Here is a 23,066-nt window from a genome sequence, read left to right as displayed (position 1 = left end):
CTCCTGCCAAGCCAGAGAAACTTCTTAGGACCGCAACCAAAGCTAATGGCAAGGGAGCCATTCCAATGCCCAAAGTGGCAGGGCAAAACCTTGCAGCAACTGGGTATCTTATCGTAGCACCTTGCACATTGTCTTTCTTCCCTTCAAGGACAAGACCTTGGAGAAACCATGAGACCCAGGTCCTCCAGAACCAACGTGTCACCCACAGCCGTGCAATGAGGGAACGCCTCCAACATCCTGGACCCTTGAACCGGCGTGACTTCTCTGGCTTCAAGCCATGCATGCTGGAGATCACAGGCTCGCAGCACCAGAAGGCGGCAGGACAAAATGTCCCCTGCAGCACACATTCACTCCAGCCGTTAAACCTGTAGCATTTCCTTGGCAGCCAACTCGCTTCTTTCTGCATGGTTGGGCCCAAAGACCTCCGGGAAGAGCTCCAAACCTCAGGGAATGCTATGCCCACTGGGTATAGCAATGACGCTGGGGTGTCCTAAGGAACACCTTAACATCCTCAACATAGGGGCAAGGAGGCCACACAGGGACAAAACATCCCAACGGCTCCAAATCGGGCCCAGTGAGAAGACACCATACTGTGCCGTGAAGGCACCATTCACTGGAACAAGGACCCGCCGTGAAGCACATTGAGAAAGGAGAGGAAAAGGTTGGGATGGTCCATGAATGTGCACCTGTATTCCTTCCCTACACGGGTCTCCAAATGCTCCTGAAGATATCCCAAAAGAGTTCCGGAAGCTCTATGTCCACTGACCATCTATCCACCCAACATTAAGCCTGTGGGCTTAACCAGCACTCTCTCGTGTATTTCCCGCTTGCCTTGCCTTCCTCTCTCCACCAGGACCCAAACGAATCCACCCCTCACCTAAGTAGCCTGATATCCCCTGGATTTGCCTAAGGAATTTTCCAACCTCTGCACACACAACACACAAGCAGGACACAACCCAAGGACGAGCCAACAACGTCGCCCCAATCCGTGGGACGGTGGCCCATTTGATTTCCCCTGACCATCAGGGCAAACGTAAACTACATCCCACCTCCCAAGCTGAACATGACCTAGAAGCCTGTCCTGGCCAGGACTCCTTCTCTGACCCTGAGTGCAGAGACTTCTGTTTCCTTGCGGGAACAAGGCAACGACCTGAGCTCGAGGGTGGCCTGTAGGTCTCGAGGGCAAGCCAGAGGAGTACCAGTGGTTCACGCTTCCTTTCATACCCGCATGCTGACCGCGGCAGGGGATAGCAGTTTTGGCTAGACTCAGGTGCCCAGAGACGTAAAGTTGTCCTAAGCCTTCCCACGTAGATGGACATCCCAGGCTCCTTTCCACATGGCTCTTTCTGCACGAGAAGCCCGCCACCCTCAACTTGAACAATGTTGCTGCGCACGCCCAAAGTAGCAAATACGACATGGACCTCTCCCTAATTTTCCTTTGGGAGCCACGTGCTGGACCTCAGTTAGGATGAGAAGATGGTAGGTATTGCTCATTCATTTTGTTTAGATTTCGAAGGAATGCATTTATGGGAGTCTTCACCGATCTACGCAGCTGCTCAAAGGCTGGACGTGCAAAGTCGTGGACTGTCATCACGCTCAATCCTCTAAGCAGTAGGGAGCGGCCAGACTGGAGCCACGGGGCAGACAGTGCACCCAAGTCTCAGGGCATCGGAGCTCGGGTGCCCCAGGAAGAGCCCGGAATATGACGGTGTAGTTACGCCGCACAAGTCCCCATGGCCAAACATCTAGGTTTCTTCAAAGAAGTTCCGTTTACCCCCACAAGGTTTCTACCAGGAACCTTGTCAAGCCAGAGGCGATGCCCTTGGGTCGTACAGAAAGCTATTGGCATTGGAGATATTCCAATGCCCAAACTGGCAGGGCAAACCCTTGCAGCAACTGGGTAACTTGCCCTGGCACCTTGTATTTTCGCCCCCGGGCCCGTCAGTGACATGACCGCGGAGAAACCTGAGACCCATTCATTGGTTCAGAGTTCCAAGCAGTGCATTTATGGGAGTCATCATCAATCCACCTGCTCAAAGGCTGCACATTCAAAGTTGTAGTCTCAACCGCAGGGCAGCCAACGATCTCAATCATGTCAGCAATCAGGAGCAGCCAGAGCCAACCCATGGGGCTGCAAATGGAGCTAAGGATCATGGCATCGGATCTGGGGTGCCACTGGAAGAGCCAAGAAGGTGAGGGTGTAGTCTCAGTGCACAAGTCCCCGTGGCCAAACATCTAGGTTTCTGCAAAGAATTTCCACTCACCACCACAAGGTTCCTACGAGTATCCTCAAGGACTTCACGCCCGCACCGCTCTGAGACTCCTTTGCCTCACCTCTCCTTGCCGCAATGTCCTCTATTCGCCAGATACCACGGACTATACTGAGGGCCCAATTTTGCTGCTGGCATTCGTTCTGTGGCACTGCACCTGCCTCGGGGTGAGAGAACATATGAACGTTTGAGGTTGGTGCACGGGTTCACAGAGGGAATGGGCGACACCACCCAGCGATGTGCATTCTATCTCGCCTCAACATTTCATTTGCTGCCCGTTTTTTCAGTGTGTCCGCAGCCAAACGTGAATGCGTCATGATGCAGATGCCTTCAGAACACGCAGCCATCATCACAAAGAGCACTGCTGTCCATCAACCCCCTGATATGGACCCTACAATTCCCCTGTGAGAGACCTCCCCACCAACACAGCACAAGGATGTCATCCTGAACCCATGAGACACCCTCAGGGGAAGAGGGTCCCCTCAGCCTACGAGCCACTGTCCTCCAGGTGAACACACCCACTCTTGGCATATACACTTCCACACAATGGACTCACCCTCAAGGGGAAATGTGGTCCCTGAAATCTTCCACAAGCAAATGGCCCTTCGCCGAATGTGGTGACCTCCATCAAATGCGGCTTGTAGGGACCCGTGACAAAGGGCACCTGAGGAATCCCTGGACTGACCAAGGGTGACTCACCAGCAGGCATACTTCCTGGCCTCCCACCAAGCCAGAAGACCTTCCCTTTGACCACACGCAAAGCTAAAGGCATCGGACCCAATCCAATATCCAAAGTTGCGGCACAAACCCTTGCAGCAACTGGGTAACTTGTTGTGGTTCCTTGCAATTTTGAAGTCTCAGCCGGTCAATGAAATGACTTCAGAGGACCCGTGAGACCCAGGTCCTACAACACCGAAATGCATCCACAGCCGTGAAACAAGAGAACCCAGCCAACAGCATGGACACTTGAACTGGCATGACATCCTTGGCCTGAGGCCAGTCACGCTGGAGACCACAGGCTCCTGCACCAGCTGGTGGTGGGACCAAATGACCCCCGCACCACACATCCTCTCCTGCCCTTAAACCTGTAGCCTTTCCTTGGCAGCTGACTCCCTTGTTTCCACGTGGTTGCTCCCAATGACCTCTGGGAAGAGCTCAAATCCTCAGGGAACGCTACTTGGGCCGGGTATAGAAACGATGCTCTGTTGTCCTGAGGCACACCTTCACATCTTCAACACAGGGGGAACATGGCCAGACAGGGACAAAACACCCCATGGCCTCCAAATCGGCCCCCATGAGAAGACACCATACTGTGCCACGAAGGCAGCCATTCGTTGGCACAGGGACAATCCATGAAGCAAATCGACAAAGGAGAGGAAAACAGTGAGACGGTCCTCGAATGTGCACCCATATTCCTTCCCTGCACATGCCTCTAAACGCTCCTGAAGGCATCACAAAGGCCTTCCGGGAACCCTATGCCCACCGTGATCTGTCCACCCCCCAGTCTACCTGAGGGATTAGCCAAGTAACTCATGTGTATTTCCCGCTCACCTTGCCCTTCTCTCTCTCCCTGCATAAAAACATCTCATGGCAAGGTGCAAGAGCAACCCCTCACCACAGAAGCTTGATTTCCCAGGGAATTGCCTAAGGCCTTTCCCAGTCCCCCTGCCCACTAACACACAAGGGGGACACAACCTGAGGAGGAGCCATCAGCTTGGCCTAACTTCCGGGGACAGTGGCCCATTTGATTTCCCCCGATCAACAGGAGACACCTATCTTGCATCCCATCTCCCAAGAAGACCATGACAAAGAAGTCTGGCCTAGGCTAGGACTCCTGCTCTGACACTGAGTGTAGAGACACCTGTTTCCTTGAGGGAACAAAGCAATGACCGGGGGGCGGGGAAGGCCTGTAGAACTCAATGGCAGGCTCGAGACCCACCACAAGCTCACATTTCCTCTGTCACCCGCATGCTCAACTGTGGCAGGGGACAGCAATCCTGGCTAGACTCAAGCACACTGAGATGGCACGCTGTCGCTAGCCTTCCCACATGGATGGGTATCCCAGGCACCTTTCCCAATGGCTCTTCTCCCCACAAGAAGCCTGCCACCCTCAACTTGAACAACGTTGCTGCGGACGCCCACGGTAGCAAATGCAATGTGAACCTTTCTCTACTTTCCCTTTGGGAGCCCCGTGCTGGACCTCAATTCCAATTAGGAGACGGTAGGGATTGCTCACTCATTTTGTTCAGATTTACAAGGAATACATTTGTGGGAGACTTCATCGATGCAAGTACCTGCTCAAAGGCTGGATGTGCAAAGTCACAGCCTCCACCACGGGTTGGTCAGCGAGCTCAATCATGTCAGCAGTTGGGAGCGCCCAGAGCTGAGCCAAATGGCAGGAATTGCAGCCAAGTCTCAGGGCGTTGGAGCTCAGGTGCCACAGGTAAAGCTCTGAAGTTGAGTGTGTAGCCCCGGTGCACAAGTCCCCTTTGCCAAACATCTAGGTTTTTGCATATAAGTGCCGCTTACCACCATGAGGTTTCCACCACTAACCTCATGGACTGCACGCCAACATGCCTCCGAGACTCCATCTTTCGCCTGGCTGCCGCACCGTCCTCACCTCACAGGATATTACAGAATATGCTGAGCGTCTCACACTGCTGCTGGCATTCATTCGTGGTGCTCGACCTGGCTCGGCATGAGAGAACACATGCACTCTTGAGGATGGTGCACTGGCGCACAAAGGGAAAGGGCAATACCACCCTGGGATGTGTGCCTTATCTCACCTCTGTGTTTCATTTGCTGTCCAGCTTGTCTGTGTGTCAACAGCCAAATGAGAATGCATCGGGGTGAGGATGCCTAGAGAGCATGTGACCATCAGGAAAAGAGTGCCACTATCTATCAAACCCCTGGGTTTCAGCCCTGCAATTCCCGTCCTGAGCGTCCTCCCCACCGACACAGCATAATGATGTCATCCTGAACCCGAGAAACCCTCAGGGGAACTGGGGCCACTCAGCCAAAGAGCCACTGCACTCAAGGGAAACACACCCACTCTTGGTACATATGCTTCTTCACAATGGACTCGCTCTCAAGGGGAAAAGTGGTCCCTGAGATCTTCCACAAGAGAATGGCCCTTGCCCGAAAATGATGACCTCCATCAAAAGCGGCTCCTCGGCCCAGTGACAAAGGGCACCTGAGGCACCCCTGGACTGACCAAGGGGGACTTACCAGCTGGCATGCTTCCTCGCCTCTTGCCAAACCAGAGGCACTTCACTTGGATCACACGCAAAGCTAATGACATCAGAGCCATTTCGATGCCCAAAGTTGTGGGGCAAGACCCTTGCTACAACTGGGTAACGTGCCATGGTGCCTTGCACTTTCTCACTCTGGGCCCATCAGTGACACGACCTCGGAGAAGCCATGAGACCCAGGTCCTCCAGAACCAACTTGTCACCCACAGTTGTGTGAAGAGAGAACCCAGTCAACAGCCTGGACTCTTGAACCAGCATGACTTCTCTCTCTTGAGGCCAGGCATGCCAGAGACCACAGGCTCGCGGCCCCAGTGGGTGGCAGGACAAAATGACCCCCGCACCACACAACCTCTCCTGCCCTTAAACCTGTAGCCTTTCCTTGGCAGCTGACTCCCTTGTTTCCACATGGTTGCGCCCCATGACCTCCAGGAAGAGCTCCAATCCTCAGGGAACGCTATGTGGGCCAGGTATAGAAACGATGCTGGCCTCTCCTGAGGAACACCTTCACATCTTCAACACAGGGGTAATGTGGCCAGAGAGAGACAAAAACCCCCAGGGCCTCCAAATCATCCCCCTTTCGAACACCACATACTGTGCCATGAAGACAACAATTCACTAGCACGGGGACCAGTCAGGAAGCAAATCGACAAAGGAGAGGCATAGGGCGGGATAGTCCATGAATGTCCACACTTAATCCTTCCCTACATGTGCCTCCACATGCAACTGAAGGCATCCCAAAGGAGTTCCGGGAACCCTATGGCCACCGTCGATCTATTCAGCCACCAGTCTACCAGAGGGATTAGCCCAGCAACTCATGTGTATTTCCCGCTCACCTTGCCTTTCTCTCTCCACCCGCATGCAAACGTCTCATGGCAAGGTGCCAGAGCAACCCTTTGGCACAGAAGCTTGATTTCCCTGGGAATTGCCTAAAGCATTGTCCGGCCCCCCAGCCCACAAACACACAAGGAGGACACAACCCAAGGAGAAGGCATCAGCTTGGCCCAACCTCCAGGGACAGTGGCCCATTTGATTTCCCCTATCATCAGGAGAAACCTACCCTGCATCCCATCTCTGAAGCAGAACATGACAAAGAAGCCTGGTCTATGCCAGGACTCTTACTCTGACCCTGAGTGTAGAGACATCTGTTTCCTTGAGGGAGCAAAGTAATGACAGGGGGTCTGGGAGGCCTGTAGAACTCAATGGTAGGCCAGAGGCCCACCAGTGGCTCCCACTTCCTCTGCCACCTGCACACTTACCCGTGGCAGGGGACAGCAGTCCTGGCAAGACTCAGGCACTCAGAGACGGCATGCTGTCTGAGCTTTCCCACATGGATGGGCATCCCAGGCTCTTTTCCCAATGGCTCTTCTCCCCACGAGAACTCCGTCACCCTCAACATGAGCAAGGTGTCTGTGGATGCCCAATGCAGCAAATGCAACATGAACTTCTCCCTACTTTCCCTTTGGGAGGCAAGTGTTGGACCTCAGTTCTGATGAGACAGTAGGGATTGCTCACTCATTCTGTTCAGATTTCCAAGGAATGCATTTGTGGGAGTAATCATCAATCCAAGCACCTGCTTAAAGGCTGGACATGCGAAGTCGCAGCCTCCACCATGGCACGGCCAGCGAGCTCAATCTTGTCAGCCTTCAGGAGTGCCCAGAGCCGAGACGTGGGGCAGGAATTGCAGCCAAGTCTCAGAGCATCGGGGCTTGTGTTCCCTGGGAAAACCCCAGAAGATTACGGTGCAGCCCTGATGCAAAAGTACCATGGGCAAACATCTATGTTTTGTAAAGAAGTGCAGTTTACTGCAACAAGGGTTCCACCAGTAACCTCACGGACTGCATGCCAACACGCGTCTGAGACTCCCTCGCCTCACCTCGCATTGCCTCGTCTTGCTGCACCTTCCTTGGCTCGCTGGGTATTACAGAATATGCAGAGGGTCACACGCTGTCACTGGCCTTCATTCCCTGGCACTCCACCTGGCTCGGAGTGATAGAAAACACGAATGCTTGAGAATGGTACATGGGTGCACAGGCGCACAGAGGGAAAGGGTGATACCACCCAGATATGTGAGCTCTATGTTGCCTCTATGTTAATTTGCTGCCCATTTTTTCTGTGTGTCAGCAGCCAAACATGAAAAGATCGGGGTGTGGATGCCTTCAGAGCAGGCGTCCATCAGGACAATGTGCGCTGCAGTCCATCAACCCCCTGGTCTCGAGCCCTGTAATTCCCCTCCTGAGTGCCTTCCCCACCGACACAGCATAATGATGTCATCCTGAACCCCTGAGACACCCACAGGGGAACTGGGTCCCCTCAGCCTAAGAGCCACTGCCCTCCAGGGAAACACACCCGCTCTTGGCACATATGCTTCCTCACAATGGACTCACAATCAAGGGGAAACATGGTCCCAGTTACTTTCCAGAAGGGAATGGCCCTTGGCCAAAAGTGATGACCTCCTTCAAAAGCGGCTTGATGGACCCCGCAACAAAGGGCACCCGAGGCACTCCTGGACTGACCAAGGGGACTCACCAACTGGCGTTCTTCCTGGCCTCCTGCCAAGCCAGAGCCCCTTTACTTGGATCACATGGAAAGTGAATGGCATCAGAGCCATTTTGATGCCCAAAGTTGCGGGACAAGACCCTTGCTGCAACTGGCTTACTTCACGTGGTGCCTTGCACTTTCGCATGCTGGGCCCGTCAGTGCCACGACTTTGGAGGAAGCTTGAGACCCAGGTCCTCCAGAACCAATGTGTCAGCCAGAGCTGCGCAATAAGAAAACCCAGCCAGCAGCCTAGACACTTGAACCGGCATGACTTCTCTGGCCTGAGGTCAGGCACACCAGAGACCACAGGTTCGCCCCACCAGCGGGTGACAGGACAAAGTGATCCCAGTGCCACAAAACCTCTCCTGCCCTTAAACCTGCATGCTCTCCTTGGAAGCCGAATCCCTTGTTTCTGGGTTGTGCCCAAAGACCTCCAGGAAGAGCTCCAATCCTCAGGGAACAGTGTGTGGACTGGGTACAGAAATGATGCTGGGAAGTCCTGAGGAACACCTTCACATCTTCAACATAGGGAGAAAGTGGCCAGACAAGGTCAAAACACCCCATGGCCTCCAAATCGGCCCTCTTGCGAAGACACCATACTGTACCACAAAGGCAACCACTAGCTGGCACAGGGACCTGCCATGATGCAAATCGACAAAGGAGAGGCCAAGGGTGGGATGTTCATGAACGTGCACCTGTAATCCTTCCCTATACATGCCTTCAAACGCACCTGAAGGCATCCCAGAGGAGTTCTAGGAACCCTATGCCCACTGTCAATCTATCTACCCACCAGTCTACCCATGGGCTTAGCCAATCATGTCACGTTTATTTCCCGCTTGCCTTGCCTTTCTCTCTCTCCCCAGATCAAAACGTCTCATGGCAAGGTTCCAGAGCCACTCCTCACCACAGAAGCTTGATTAAACTCGGGTGCCCAGAGATGACATGGGCACCCTAGCCTTCCTCCGTGGATGTGCATCCCAGGCTCTTTCCCAATGGCTCTTCGCCCCACAAGAAACCTGCCAACTAAACTCGCACAACGTGACTGCAGATATCCAAGGCAGCAATTGCAACGTGACACTCTCCTTACATTCCCTCTGGAAGCCATGGAGTGGACCTCAGTTTCAATAAGGAGACGGTAGGGTGTTCACAATCATTTCCTGTAGATCTTCCAAGGAATGCATATGAGGAAGACATCATTGTTCCAAGCACATGCTGGGATGCTGCAGAACCCAAAGGGCAGGCCTCTCAGCATTAAGATCAGTCAATCTCTGTGGGTCCACAGAGAACCCAGTGACCTTGGAGAGCTCCAGAGCCTGGGGAATCCCCACCACCCAGGCCTCTCAGCATTAAGATCAGTCAATCCACGCTTGCAACCACTGGGACCGTCCAAGGAAACCCTAATATCGAATGGCACATCTTGGAGTGGGAAAATACCTACTGTCCTGAGTGATCCACAGCCATGCTCGGCACCCTGGGCTGCCCCATTTCTTCTAGGTCTCCCTTGCACCTCCAGTCATCAGACCATGCGAAGGTCTTCTTGTCTTAGCCGATGGCCAGCCTTGCCCAGCAAATGCACCTGAGAAGTGGACAGAAATCATGCAGGCTTCAGAATTGGACCAGGGTACTCAGAGAACACTATTCATGCCAACATTTACCTGGGGATAAGCCCTGCACCTGCTTCCCAAGTACCTCAATCCCTTATGGAGGAGTGAATGCGTGTCTGACAGCAGGACTTAAGGAAGGTAGGCACATACGTGGGCCCACGAGTGTGAGGGTGTATGTGTACACGTGCACATTTGCCCGTGTGTGTGACTGTGACTGCGCATGAGGACTCGCTTGCGGGTTTCTGTGTGTGCCTCTGTACCCGCGTCTGGGCCTCTGTGTGTCCCTGTACCCCTCTGCAAAGGCCTCAGACAGGAAAAGCAACAACTTATACACAGAGCCATGGCCTTGGGCCCTGCCACAGAATGTTGAAAGACCCCTGCTACCTTCAAGAGGCCGCATGCGAACTTTGACACCAGGGGCTGTTGAAATAAGCAACAGACTCCTGCACTACTACAGCACTGTCTTCTGAACAAAGCACATAGACTCGATGAGACCGGCCTGGCCTCCTGGTTGTGGGTGTGACGTCTACATAAACCTGAAGACCCTGCCAGCTACCCTAGCACATCTGATGTGCACTTGCTGGCCACTCCCAGCACCTCCGGGAAGAAGGGAAACTACCACAGGCAGGCCGACACTGCCCTGCAGCTGGCTACAGGCAAGATGCAGCCCCTCTTCCTTTCAAGGGGCCAAAGGACTTAAGACCAGGTGCCACTTAAGGCCAACTATGCCAAATCACTTTCCGTGGACCCACGGGCATGCCGGCCATAGGAAGTGTTGGTCTTCAGCCACCATTATGCAGGGTCGAACCACACAAGGAAACTAGGCCACCTTCCTGGCCAGGTTCCAGCCAGGTAAACAACTGGCAGGATTCGTGTCTCTGGTCCCTGAGGAAATGCTCAGATGCTGGATATCCTTGTCCCACGTGCCCTCCTCCTGCCCACAGGGCTATTGGACACAACAAGAAGCCACAGACACCATGCTAACATGTGAGACACTGAGCACCACGGAAGACAGACAGCAAGCACGTCGGCTTTGATGAGGTCGACCCCACACCATACATTCTGTAACCTCTTCACCATCACAGCAACACCAACAAGGACCTCACAGACATCCAAGGCACCATCCACGAGGATCACAGAAAGACTTCAAATGGAGGACCTATGCCACAGGAGGGGAACTGAAACCCTGAAAGGACAAAACTGGCTGTACACGGCAGCATGCCTGGCATCACAATATAGCCCCCATCTCTGCCACACCCACGGTTTTCCACAGATAAGCCTCTGGCCCTGTGAAAGGCTTGCATGCTACCTGGGCAGGCCGTGTCATGCCCTTTGTGAGAAACACTTTTGCCTCACACATTCGATAACCAGGGAACAAAGGGGTCAAAGGGCATGTTTGTATAACTCACCTCCCCTTAGGGGGGCCAGCCCCAACCCCTCAGCAATTGGATCTCTTCTACCCCCCACAATAAACCCTTTGGGTGTCATTCCTCAGGCAAGGGGTCCCCGGTCAACACAGGTCACAAATCACAACACATCCACTTGGACCGCAAAAGCCCTCTCCTCCCTAGACAGCTGATGGCAACCCTCACGGTTCAGGGACATACTAGGGAAGCCGAGGCGAACGCCTGCCACCCAATGATGAGAGCCCATCCCATGACATCACACAGGACCTGTCCTCATCATGCCTTACTTTCCTGTCCAGGCCATCAGCCACCATGCAGGCTTAAATGCAGCACTCGGTCCTCACCCGACTACATGATGACCCACTTGGTGTCAGTACTGTGCCAAGATTTGCAGTACACGAGCCGACAAGGGCAACACTGAGGCCTAATCCATCAGCCCTCTTCCACCGATGCCCAGCCCCAGCCCACCCCCACCCACTGCTCCAGCCCCACTGGGCACTCAAGAAACTCATCGCGGCAAAGGCAACAACAGGGAGGGCCACATGCCTGGCTTGGGGCTCCAGGCCACAACCAGGGAAGCTTGCTCATTTTGGCTTCCAAACACACCCCAAAGTGCCACGACCAAAGAGGAAACATGGCCAAAACACACCTCTCCAATCCGCAAGCTCACTGGGCCTGGACCAGCACACACTATGACTCCTAAAACCAGCAGGACAGCCTGCCAACTTGTGATCCATCATCGGCCTTTCACCAAGGACCTGGGATTCATAGACGACCCAGCTAAGGTGCAGACATGGTCGACCCTCAGACAGGAGCCCCTCAAATGCTGGTGCCCTGGGTGGTGTTTGCATGCATGTCAGCAAGGGGATGCTGGCCCACACTCCCAACTGTACCCTACCCCCAAGGGAGGAAACGTGCTGGACCTCAGTTTTGATGAGGAGACGGTAGAGAATTCTCACTCATCTTATTCAGATTTTCCAAGGAATGCATAAAAGGGTTTCATCTTACATCCAAGCACATGCTGGGACAGTGCACAACACAACAGAGCAGGCTGCTTGGCTCTGCAGAGGAGCCATGACCCCGGAGTATTCAAAAACCCTGGGGAATCCACAGCCCTCAGGCCACTCAGCAAGAGGAACAAGCAATCCACTCTTGCAGCCACTGGGTCCAGCCCAGGAAACCCAAATATCCATTGGCACATCTTGCAGTGGTTGAATGCCTACCATCCTGAGTTATCCATGGCCACGGTCGGCAACATGGGCACACCTCACTTTTTCCATATCTCCTTAGCACCTCCAGTAATCACACCACGCGAAGGTCTTCTCTAGGCCGATGGCCAGCCTTGCCCAGCAAGATCACCTGAGAAATGGACAGAAACCACACAGGCTTCAGAATTAGAATGGGGTCCTCAGAGAACATGATATATGTGAATATTAACCTGGGTGTGAGGCTTGAACGTGCTTCCCAAGGACCTCTATCCCTTACCGAAAACTGAATGCATTTCTGACAGCACGACTGCAGGAAGTCAGGCACATACATTGGCCCGTGTGTGAGACGGTGTTTGTGTGTGTTTACGCATGTGCACGTGTCTGTCTGTGACTGTGCACTAGGACTGGCTGGCGGGTTTTGGTGAGTCCCTCTGAATCTGCGTCTTGGTCTCTGTGACACTGTGGCCCTCTGCAGAGACCTTGAACAGTAAAAAACAAAGTTTATACGAAGTGCCCTGGCTTTGGACCCTCCCAATGAATGGAGAAAAACCTCTATCACCTTCAAAAGTCCACATGCGAACACTGACCCTCAGGGGCTATTGAAATAGGCCACAGACTCCCACTCTCCCACAGCCACGCCTTCTGACCAAAGCACAAAGAATGGACGAGACCTGTCTCCTGGCCATGGGTGTGACATATACGTGGACCTGGAGCCTCTGCCAGCTACCAACAGATCTGATGTGCACTTAGGGTCACTCCCAGCGCTTCTGGAAGCAAGGGAAGCTCTCATGGGCAGACAGACACCGACGTGCAGCTGCCTACAGGCAAGATACAGCCCGGCACCTCTCAAGGGGCTAATGAACATTGGCCCAAGTGCCAGTTCTCGCCAACTAGGCCAAATCACTTTCCGTGGACCCGTGGGAATACCCATAACGGGAAGTGTTAGGCCTCAGCAACCATGACCCAGATTGGAACCCAACGGTAGAAACTAGGCCACCTTCCCGGTCACGTTTCAGCCAGCTCACCACTGGCAGTGTTTGTGGCCATGACCCCTAAGGAAATGCTCAAATGCTTGACAGCCTCGGACTAAGTGCCCTCCTCCAGCCCACAGGGCGACTCGACCCTACTGGAAGACACAGACATCATGCATACACAAGGAAACAGAACACCAGGGAAGACAGACCACAAGCATGCCTGCTTTGATGATGCCCACACCAAGCCATGCATGCTGACAATTCTCCACTGCCACAGTGACACTACCAAGGACCTCACAGTGATCAAAGGTACTGTCCCTGAGGACCACAGACAGAATTTCAACGGAAGACCTCTGCCACACGAGGGGACTTGGAAGCTTGAAAGGGCACAGTGGCTGTCCACAGCAGCGCACCTGGCATCGCAACAGTGCCCTCATCTCTGCCCCACCAACAGACTGCTCCGGATAAACCTCTGCCTGTTCGAAAGGCCTGCATGCCACACAGGCCGGCCGCGTCATGCGCTCCGGGAGAAACACTTTCGCTTTGCACATTCACAAACGAGGGAACAAAGCGGCCAAAGGGCATGTTCGCATAACTCACCTACCTCCAAGGAGCCGGGCACAGGTGCCTCAGCATGTCCATCTTCTTTAGGTCCCACAAGACAGCGTTAGGGCGTCATTCCTCTGGCAACGGGATCACAAGTCTACACAGGTTACCTACCTCACTGAATCCACATGAACTGACAAAGCCATCCCCTCCATAGGCAGCTAATGCCAGCCCATCAGGAACAGGCCAGCACCTGCAACCCAATGATGATAGACCGTCCCACGACATCACACAGGACCCGTCCTCATCATCCCTTACCTTCCTGTCTAGGCCAAGAGGCACCACGCAGGCTTAAATGCAGCACTCAGTCCTCACTGCAGTCCACAATGGCCCACTTAGAGGCAACACTGTGCAGGGAGCTGCAGTAGAGGAGCTGACATGGGCAGCAGTGAGGCCTAATACATCAGCCCCATTCCACCGACGCCCAACAGCAGCACACACCCACCAACTGCTCCAGCCCCACCGGGCACGCAAGAAACTCATCACACCAAACGCAACAACAGGGAGGGCCACAGGCCAAGTCTGAGGCTCCAGGCTACAATGAGGGAAGCTTGCTCATTTTGGCTTCCAAAAATCACCCCTGAAGCAGCATGCACAAAGCGTGATCCTGGCCAAAACACACCTCTCCAAGCTGCAAGCTCACTGAGCCTACACCAGCACACGCTCCGACTCTGAAGACCAGCAGGTGAGCCTGCCTCTCACATTCCCTCAAAGGCCTTTCAGAAGGGATCTTGGATTCATAGACGACCCAGGTTATGTGTAGACACAGCTGACCCTCAGACAGAAGCCACTCCAATGCTGGAGCCCTTAGTGGAGTTTGCATGCAGGTCAGGAGGGGACGCTGGCCTGCACTCCTAACTGTCTCCCACCCCCGAGAGAGGAAATGTGCTGGACCTCAGTTTCACTGAGGAGATGGTACAGCGTTCTCATTCATTTTGTACAGATTTCCCAAGGAATGCATACAAGAGTGTCATCATCAATCCAAGCACATGCTGGGACGTTGCAGAACACAACCGGGCAGACTGCGGTGCAGTGCAGAGGAGCCATGAACCCGGGGTACTCCAAAAGCCTGGGGAATCCACAGCCCTCAGGCCACTCAGCAAGAAGAACAATCAATCCACACTTGCAGCCACTGGACCCGTCTGAGGTAAACCTAATATCTAATGGCACATCTTGGGGTATTTGAACACCTACAGTCCTGAGTTACCCACGAAAATGCTCAGGAACATGGGCCACCTCACTTTTCCCAGTTCTTCTTAACACCTCCAGTCATCAGACTACACGAAGGTCTTCTTGTTTTTGACAATGGCCAGTCTTGCCCAGCAACTGTACCTGAGAAGTGCACAGAAATCAACAAGGCTTCAGAAGTTGAACGGTGTCCTCAGAGGACATGATCCATGCAAAAAATTACCTGCGCTTGAGCTCTGAAACTGCTTACCAAGGACCACTATCCGTTACTGAGAATTGATTACACTTCTCATAGTACAACTGCAGAAAGTTAGGCACGTACATTGGTCGGTGTGTGAGAGGCTGTATGTGTGTGTTCATTCGTGTGGGCATGTGTGACTGTGACTGCACACACAGACGTGCGTGTGGGTTTCTCTATGTGCTGGTGAATACGGGTCTTGCTCTCTGTGTGTCCCTGTGGCCCTGTGAAGAGGTCTTCAACAGTAAACGCCACAGTTTATACACATCACACTGGTTAGACCTCCAATTGAAAGGAGAAAGAACGCTGTAAGCTTCAAGAGGCCACAGGCAAACTTTGACCCCCAGGGGCTGTTGAAATAGTCAAAGGACTCCCGCTCTCCCACAGCCACGCCTTCTGACCAAAACACAAAGACGCGACGAGACCTGCCTACGGGCCTTGGCTGTGAAATCGACATGCACCTCGAGACTCTGTCAGCTACCAGTATATCTGATGGGCATTTGGGGACACTCGCAGCACTTCCGGAAGCAAGGGAACTCCCATGGTTGGGCCGACACCGACCGGCAGCTGTCCACTGCCAAGATGAAGCCTGAAACCACTCAAGGGGCTAACAAACGTGGGCCCATGTGCCACTTCTCACCAACTAGACCTAATCACTTTCCATTGACCCGTGGGAATGCCCACCACAGGAAGTGGAGGGCTTCAGTCACCATGACCCATGTCAGATCCCCACGGCGGAAACTACTCCACATTCCCAGCTACATCTCAGGGAGCTCCCATCATGAATGTTCGCGGCCCTGACCTGTAAGGAAACTGTCAAATCCTTGAAAGCCTCGTCCTACGTGCCCTCCTCCAGCCCACAGGGCGACACAACCCTACTGGAAACCACAAACATCTTCAGAACACGGGAACACTGAACACCAGGGAAGACAGACCGCAAGCCTGTCTCCTTCTTTGATGCTGATCCCACCCCATGAATCCTGGCAATTCTCCACTGCCACAGTGACACTACCAAGTAACTCACAGTGATCAAAGGCATGGTCCCCGAGGACCACAGACAGACTTTCAACGGAAGACCTCTGCCATGCGAGGGGACTTGGAAGCCTGAAAGGGAACAGTGGCTGGCCACGGCAGCACAGAAGGCATGGCAATGGGGCCCCTATCGCTGCCCCACCAATGGACTGCTCCAGATAAACCTCTGGCTGTTCGAAAGGCCTGCGTGCTACACTGGCCTGTCGCGTCATTCGCCCACGGGAGAAACACTTTCGCTTTACACATTGCCAAAAAAGGGAACAAAGCGGCCAAAGGGGATATTCACATAACTCAACTACCCCCAAGGAGGCCGGCACAGACGCCTCACCATGTCGATCTTCTCTACTTCCAGCAAGACTCCCTTTGGGTGTCATTCCTCGGGCAACGGGATCGGAACTCTACACAAGTTACATACCTCAACTCACCCACTTGAACTGCCAAAGCCATCTGCTTCATAGGCAGCTTATGCCAGCCCATCACGAACAAGACACATTCTTGGGAAGACGAGGCCAGCGCCTGCAACCCAATGATGACAGCCCATCCCACGACATCACACAGGACCTTTCCTCATGATACCTTACCTTTCTCTCCAGGCCAGCAGCCACCACCCAGGCTGAAATGCTTCACTCGATCCACACCCCACTCCACAAACATCAGTTAGCGCCAACAGTGTGCCGGCAACTTCAGCAGAGGTGCTGACAGAGTCAGCACTGAGGCCTAAACCATCAGCCCCCTTCCGCCATTGCCCAACTCCAGCCCACGCCCACCCACTGCTCCAGCCACACCGGGCAGTCAAGTACATCACTGCACAAAACACAACAACAGAGAGGGCCACAGGCCTGGCCTGAGGTTCCAGGCTCCAACCAGGAAAGCTTGCTCATTTTGGCTTCCATAATTAACCTCGGAAGCGGCATGCACAAAGCGTGATCCTGTCCAAAAATCACCTCTCCAAGCTGCAAGCTTACTGGGTCTATACCAGAACACACTCCGACCCTGAAGACTAGCAGGAAAGCCTGCCCTCTTGCATTCCCTCAACGGCCTTTTAGCAGGGACCGGGGATTCATAGATGACCCAGCTTATGGGCAGACATGGTCGACCCTCAGACAGGAGCCCCTCCAATACTGGAGCCCTTAGTGGTGTTTGCATGCCTGTCAGCAGGGGAGGTTGGCCCTCACTCCTAACTGTCCCGTACTCCCGAGAGAGGAAACGTGCTGGGCCTCAGTTTCGATGAGGAGACGGTAGAGCGTTCTCACTCATTTTGTTCAGATTTTGCAAGGAATGCATACAAGGGTGTCATCATCGATCCAAGCACATGCTGGGACGCTGCAGAACACAAAAGGGAAGGCCGTGGGTCTCTGCAGAGGAGCCATGACCTGGCAGTACTCCAACTGCCTGGGGAATCCACAGTCCTCAGGCCACTCAGCAGGACCAACAATCAATCCACTCTTGCAAACATTGGGCCCATCTGTGGAAATCCTAATATCCAATGGCACATCTTAGTATGGGTGAATGCCTACCGTCCTGAGATATCCACAGCCATGCTCGGCAACGTGCACCCGCCCCACTTTTTCCAGTTCTCCTTAGCACATCCAGTCATCAGACGATGCGAAGGTCTTCTTCTCTGCCAACAGCCAGCCTTACGCTGCAACTGCACCTGAGAAGTGGACAGAAATCACGCAGGTTTCTAAATTGCACCAGGTTCCTCAGAGAACATGATTTTTGTGAACACTTAACCTGGGCGTGAGCCTGGAACCTGCTTCCCAAGTACCACTATCCCTTACCGAAAACTGATTGTGTGTCTCACAGCACGACTGAAGGAAGTTACGCACGTACGTTGCTCGGTGTGTGAGACGCTGTATGTGTGTATTCACACGTGTGGGCGTGTGTAACTGTGACTCTGCACGAGGATGCGTTTGTGGATTCCTGTGTGTGCGGCTAAATACGTGTCTTGGTCTCTGGGTGTTCCTGTGCCCCTCTGCAGAAGCCTCTAACATTAAACCTCATAGTTTATACACAGCAACCTGGTTGGACCCCCAAATGAAAAGAGAAAGACCCCTGTCAGCTTCATGAGGCCGCATGCGAACTTTGACCCCCATGCTGTCAAAATAGGCCACAGACTCCCACTCTCCCACAGCCACGCCTTCTGACCAAAGCACAAAGACTGGACGAGACCTCCCTCCCGGCCGTGGGTGTCACACCTATGTGGACCTGGAGATCCTGCCACCTACCACCACATCTGATGTGCCCTTGGGGTCACTCCCAGTGCTCCCGGAAGCAAGGTAACCTCCCATGGGCGGGCTGACACCGACCTGCAGTTGCCGACAGGCAAGATGCAGCCTGGCACTTCTCAAGGGGTTAATGGACTTCGGCCCAAGTGCCTCATCTCGCCAACTAGACCAAATCACTTTCCATGACCCCGTGGGAATGCCCTCAATGGGAAGTGTTGGGCTTCAGCAAACATGACACAGGTTGGAACCCCACAGCGGAAATTAGGCCACCTTCCCGGCCACGTATAGGTAAGCTTCCAACTGGTAGGGTTTGCGGCCCTGACCGCTGAGGAAACGCTGAAAAGCTACACAGCCTCGTCCTAAGTGCCCTCCTCCTGCCTGCAGGGCGACTCGACTCTACTTGAAGCCACAGATATCAGGCGAACTCGGAAACACTGAACAGCAGGGAACACACACCGCAAGCCTGTCTGCTTTGATGATGCCCACCCAACCCCATGCATCCTAGCAATTCTCCACTGCCACAGCGACACTACCGAGGAACTCACAGTGATCAAAGGCACTGTCCCCGAGGACCACAGACAGACTTTCAACGGAAAACCTTTGCCACACGAGGGGACCTGGAACCTTGAAAGGGCACAGTGGCTGTCCACGACAGTGCGCCTGGTGTCGCAACAGTGCCCCCACCTCTGTCCCCCCAACAGACTGCTCCAGATAAACCGCTGGCTGTTCCCAAGCCGAGTCATGCCCCCCCGGGAGAAGCACTTTAGCTTTGCACATTCCCAAACAAGGGAACAAAGCGGCCAAAGGGGATGTTCGCATAACTAAACATCCTCCAAGGAGGCCAGCGCAGACGCATCAGCCCATGTCAATCTTCTTTACGTCTCGCAAGACACCCTTTGGGTGTCTTTCCTCTGGCAATGGGATTTCAACTCTACACAGTTACCTACCTCAACTCATCCACTTGAACTGCCAAAGCCATCCCCTCCATAGGCAGCTGATGCCAGCCAATCACGAACATGACACATCCTTGGGAATCCGAGGCCAGCACCTGCAACCAAATTATGATAGCCTATTCCACGACATCACAAAGGACATGTCCTCATCTTCCCTTCCCTTCCTGTGCAGGCCATCAGTGATCCACGCAGGTTTAAATTCAGCACTCGTTCCTCTCCCCACTCCACGATGACCCACTTGGCATCAACACTGTGCCGGGAGTTAAAGTATAGAAGCAAAAAGGGCTGTAGCGAGTGCTAAACCATCAGCCATTTTCCACCGATGCCCAACCGAGCTCACCCCTACCCATTGCTCCAGCCTGACTAGGCACTCAAGAAGCTCACCGTGAAAAACGCAAGAACAGGGAGGGCCACAGGACTGGCCTGAGGTTCGAGGCACCAACCAGGGACCCTTGCTCATTTTGGCTTCCAGAATCAACCCCCAAAATGGCATGCACGAAGCATGATCCTGGCCACAACTCACCTCCCAACTGCAAGCTAACTGGCTTAGACCAGCACACACTCCGACTCTTAAGACCAGCAGGAGAGCCTGCCCCCTCGCATTCCCTCAACAGCCATTCAGCAGGGACCCGGGATTCACAGATAACACAGCTTATGTGCAGACACGGTCAACCCTCAGACAGGAGCCCCTCCAATCCTGGAGTCCTTGGCGGTGTTTGCATGCATGTCGGCGGGGACGCTGGCCCTCATTCCTAACTGTCCTCTCCCCCTGAGAGAGGAAACGTGCTGAACCTCAGTTTCGATGAGGAGACGGTAGAGTTTTCTCACTGATTTTGTTTACATTTTCCAAGGAATGCAGGCAAGGTTCTCATCATCGATCCAAGCACATGCTGGGACGCTGCAGAACACAACCGGGGTGTGCGCGGGGCTCTGTACAGGAGCCATGAGCCTGGGCTACCTCAAAAGCCTGGAGAATCCACAGCCCTCTGGCCACTCAGCAAGAGGAACAATCAATCCACTCTTGCAGCCATTGGACCCGTCTGAGGAAAACCTAATACCTAATGGCACATCTTGGGGTGCTTGAATACCTACCGTCCTGAGTTATCCATGACCATGCTCGGGGACATGGTTCCACCTCACATTTTCCAGTTCTTTTAGCACCTACAGTGATCAGAGCACACCAAGGTCTTCTTGTTTGTGCCGACGGCCAGCCTTTCCCAGCAACTGCACCTGAGAAGTGGACAGAAATCACCGAGGCTTCATAAGTGGACCGGTGTCCTCACAGGACATGATCCATAACAACATTTACCTGGCCTTGAGCTCTGAAACTGCTTCCCAAGGACCTCTATCCCTTACCGAGAATTGACTGCATGTCTGATAGTACGACTGCAGGAAGTTAGGCACATACGTTGGCCGGTGTGTGAGAGGCTGTATGTGTGTGTTCACGCGTGTGGGCATGTGTGACTGTGACTGCGCATGCGGACGTGATCGTGGGTTTCTCCGTGTGCCACTGAATACGCGTCTTGGTCTCTGTGTGTCCCTATGGCCATGTGAAGAGGAGTCCAACAATAAAAGAAATAGTTTATACACAGCACCCTGGTTAGACCCCCAACTGAAAGGAGAAAGACTCCTGTCAGCTTCAAGAGGCCGCAGGCACACTTTGACCCCCAGGGGCTGTTGGAATAGTCCATGGACTCCCGCTCTCCCACAGCCACGCCTTCTGACAAAAACACACAGCCTCGACAAGATGTGCCTCCGGGCCTTGGCTGTGACATCTACGTGCACCTCGAGACTCTGTCAGCTACCAGTATATCTGATGGGCATTTGGGGTCACTCGCAGCACTTCCGGAAGCAAGGGAACTCCCATGGTCGGGACGACACCGACCGGCAGCTGTCTACTGCCAAGATGCAGCCTGAAACCACTCAAGGTGCTATCGAACGTGGGCCCACGTGCCACTTCTCGCCAACTCGGCCTAATCACTTTCCATTGACAGGTGGGAATGCCCACCACAGGAAGTGGAGGGCTTCAGCCACCATGACCCATGTCGGATCCCCACGGCGGAGACTAATCCACATGCCCAGCCACGTCTCAGGCAGCTCCCATCTTGAATGTTCACGGCCCTGACCCCTAAGGAAACTCTCAAACCCTTGAAAGCCTCTTCCTACGTGCCCTCCTCCAGCCCACAGGGAGACACGACCCTACTGGAAACCACAAACATCTTCAGAACACGGGAACACTGAACACCAGGGAAGACAGACCACAAGCCTGTCTCCTTCGTTGATGCTGATCCCACCCCATGCATCCTGGAAATTCTCCACTGCCACAGTGACACTACCGAGTAACTCACAGGGATCAAAGGCATGGTCCCCGAGGACCACAGACAGACTTGCAACGGAAGACCTCTGCCATGCGAGGGGACTTGGAAACCTGAAAGGGAACAGTGGCTGGCCACGGCAGCACAGCAGGCATGGCAATGGGCCCCCCATCTCTGCCCCACCAATGGACTGCTCCAGATAATCTTCTGGCTGTTCGAAAGGCCTGCGTGCTACACTGGCCGGTCGCGTCATTCCCCCACGGGAGAAACACTTTCGCTTTACACATTGCCAAACAAGGGAACAAAGCGGCCAAAGGGGATATTCGCATAACTCAACTACCTCAAAGGAGGCTGGCACAGACGCCTCACCATGTCGATCTTCTCTACTTCCCGCAAGACACCCTTTGGGTGTCATTCCTCGGGCAACGGGATCGCAACTCTACACAAGTTACCTACCTCAACTCACCCACTTGAACTGCCAAAGCCATCTGCTCCATAGGCAGTTTATGCCAGCCCATCACGAAAAAGGCACATACTTGGGAAGCTGAGGCCAGCGCCTGCAACCCAATGATGACAGCCCATCCCACGACATCACACTGGACCTTTCCTCATGATACGTTACCTTTCTCTCCAGGCCAGCAGCCACCACCCAGGCTGAAATGCTTCACTCGATCCACACCCCACTCCACGAAGATCCACTTAGCACCAACAGTGTGCCGGCAACTTCAGCAGAGGAGCTCACAGGGGCAGCACTGAGGCCTAAACCATCAGCCCCCTTCCGCCATCGCCCAACTCCAGCCCACGCCCACCCACTGCTCCAGCCACACCGGGCAGTCAAGAACCTCACTGCATGAAACACAACAACAGAGAGGGCCACAGGCCTGGCCTGAGGCTCCAGGCTCCAACCAGGGAAGCTTGCTCATTTTGGCTTCCATAATCAACCTCGGAAGCGGCATGCACAAAGCGTGATCCTGTCCAAAAATCACCTCTCCAAGCTGCAAGCTTACTGGGTCTATACCAGGAAACACTCCGACCCTGAAGACTAGCGGGAAAGCCTGCCCTCTTGCATTCCCTCAACGGCCTTTTAGCAGGGACCGGGGATTCATAGATGACCCAGCTTATGGGCAGACATGGTCGACCCTCAGACAGGAGCCCCTCCAATGCTGGAGCCCTTAGTGGTGTTTGCATGCCTGTCAGCAGGGGACGTTGGCCCTCACTCCTAACTGTCCCGTACTCCCGAAGGAGGAATCGTGCT

At 53.9% G+C, this 23,066-nt stretch overlaps 8 non-coding genes across 8 annotated transcripts; all 8 read right to left on the bottom strand.

Moving 5' to 3' along the window:
- Positions 1-1,454: 1,454 nt before the first annotated feature.
- On the bottom strand, positions 1,455-1,546 carry LOC137751141 (small nucleolar RNA SNORD116). Its single transcript, XR_011070700.1, has one exon. It is a non-coding gene; the product is annotated as a small nucleolar RNA SNORD116 (small nucleolar RNA).
- A 2,920-nt stretch (positions 1,547-4,466) lies between these two features.
- Positions 4,467-4,558, bottom strand: LOC137750511 (small nucleolar RNA SNORD116). The gene has a single exon (XR_011070469.1). It is a non-coding gene; the product is annotated as a small nucleolar RNA SNORD116 (small nucleolar RNA).
- Positions 4,559-6,996: 2,438 nt separating this feature from the next.
- On the bottom strand, positions 6,997-7,085 carry LOC137754614 (small nucleolar RNA SNORD116). Its single transcript, XR_011071901.1, has one exon. It is a non-coding gene; the product is annotated as a small nucleolar RNA SNORD116 (small nucleolar RNA).
- Positions 7,086-9,169: 2,084 nt separating this feature from the next.
- LOC137751633 (small nucleolar RNA SNORD116) lies at positions 9,170-9,262 on the bottom strand. Its single transcript, XR_011070886.1, has one exon. It is a non-coding gene; the product is annotated as a small nucleolar RNA SNORD116 (small nucleolar RNA).
- A 2,726-nt stretch (positions 9,263-11,988) lies between these two features.
- LOC137751113 (small nucleolar RNA SNORD116) lies at positions 11,989-12,081 on the bottom strand. Its single transcript, XR_011070694.1, has one exon. It is a non-coding gene; the product is annotated as a small nucleolar RNA SNORD116 (small nucleolar RNA).
- A 2,666-nt stretch (positions 12,082-14,747) lies between these two features.
- On the bottom strand, positions 14,748-14,840 carry LOC137750014 (small nucleolar RNA SNORD116). The gene has a single exon (XR_011070347.1). It is a non-coding gene; the product is annotated as a small nucleolar RNA SNORD116 (small nucleolar RNA).
- Positions 14,841-17,528: 2,688 nt separating this feature from the next.
- LOC137776779 (small nucleolar RNA SNORD116) lies at positions 17,529-17,621 on the bottom strand. The gene has a single exon (XR_011076320.1). It is a non-coding gene; the product is annotated as a small nucleolar RNA SNORD116 (small nucleolar RNA).
- A 2,663-nt stretch (positions 17,622-20,284) lies between these two features.
- Positions 20,285-20,377, bottom strand: LOC137751487 (small nucleolar RNA SNORD116). The gene has a single exon (XR_011070820.1). It is a non-coding gene; the product is annotated as a small nucleolar RNA SNORD116 (small nucleolar RNA).
- Between the last annotated feature and the right edge of the window lie 2,689 nt (positions 20,378-23,066).

Source organism: Eschrichtius robustus, chromosome 1 (genome assembly GCF_028021215.1).
Source record: "Eschrichtius robustus isolate mEscRob2 chromosome 1, mEscRob2.pri, whole genome shotgun sequence".
In the NCBI taxonomy this organism is placed as follows: domain Eukaryota; kingdom Metazoa; phylum Chordata; class Mammalia; order Artiodactyla; family Eschrichtiidae; genus Eschrichtius; species Eschrichtius robustus.
The sequence above is the reverse complement of the archived record's forward strand: the minus strand, read 5'-3'. Positions and strand labels throughout refer to the sequence as shown.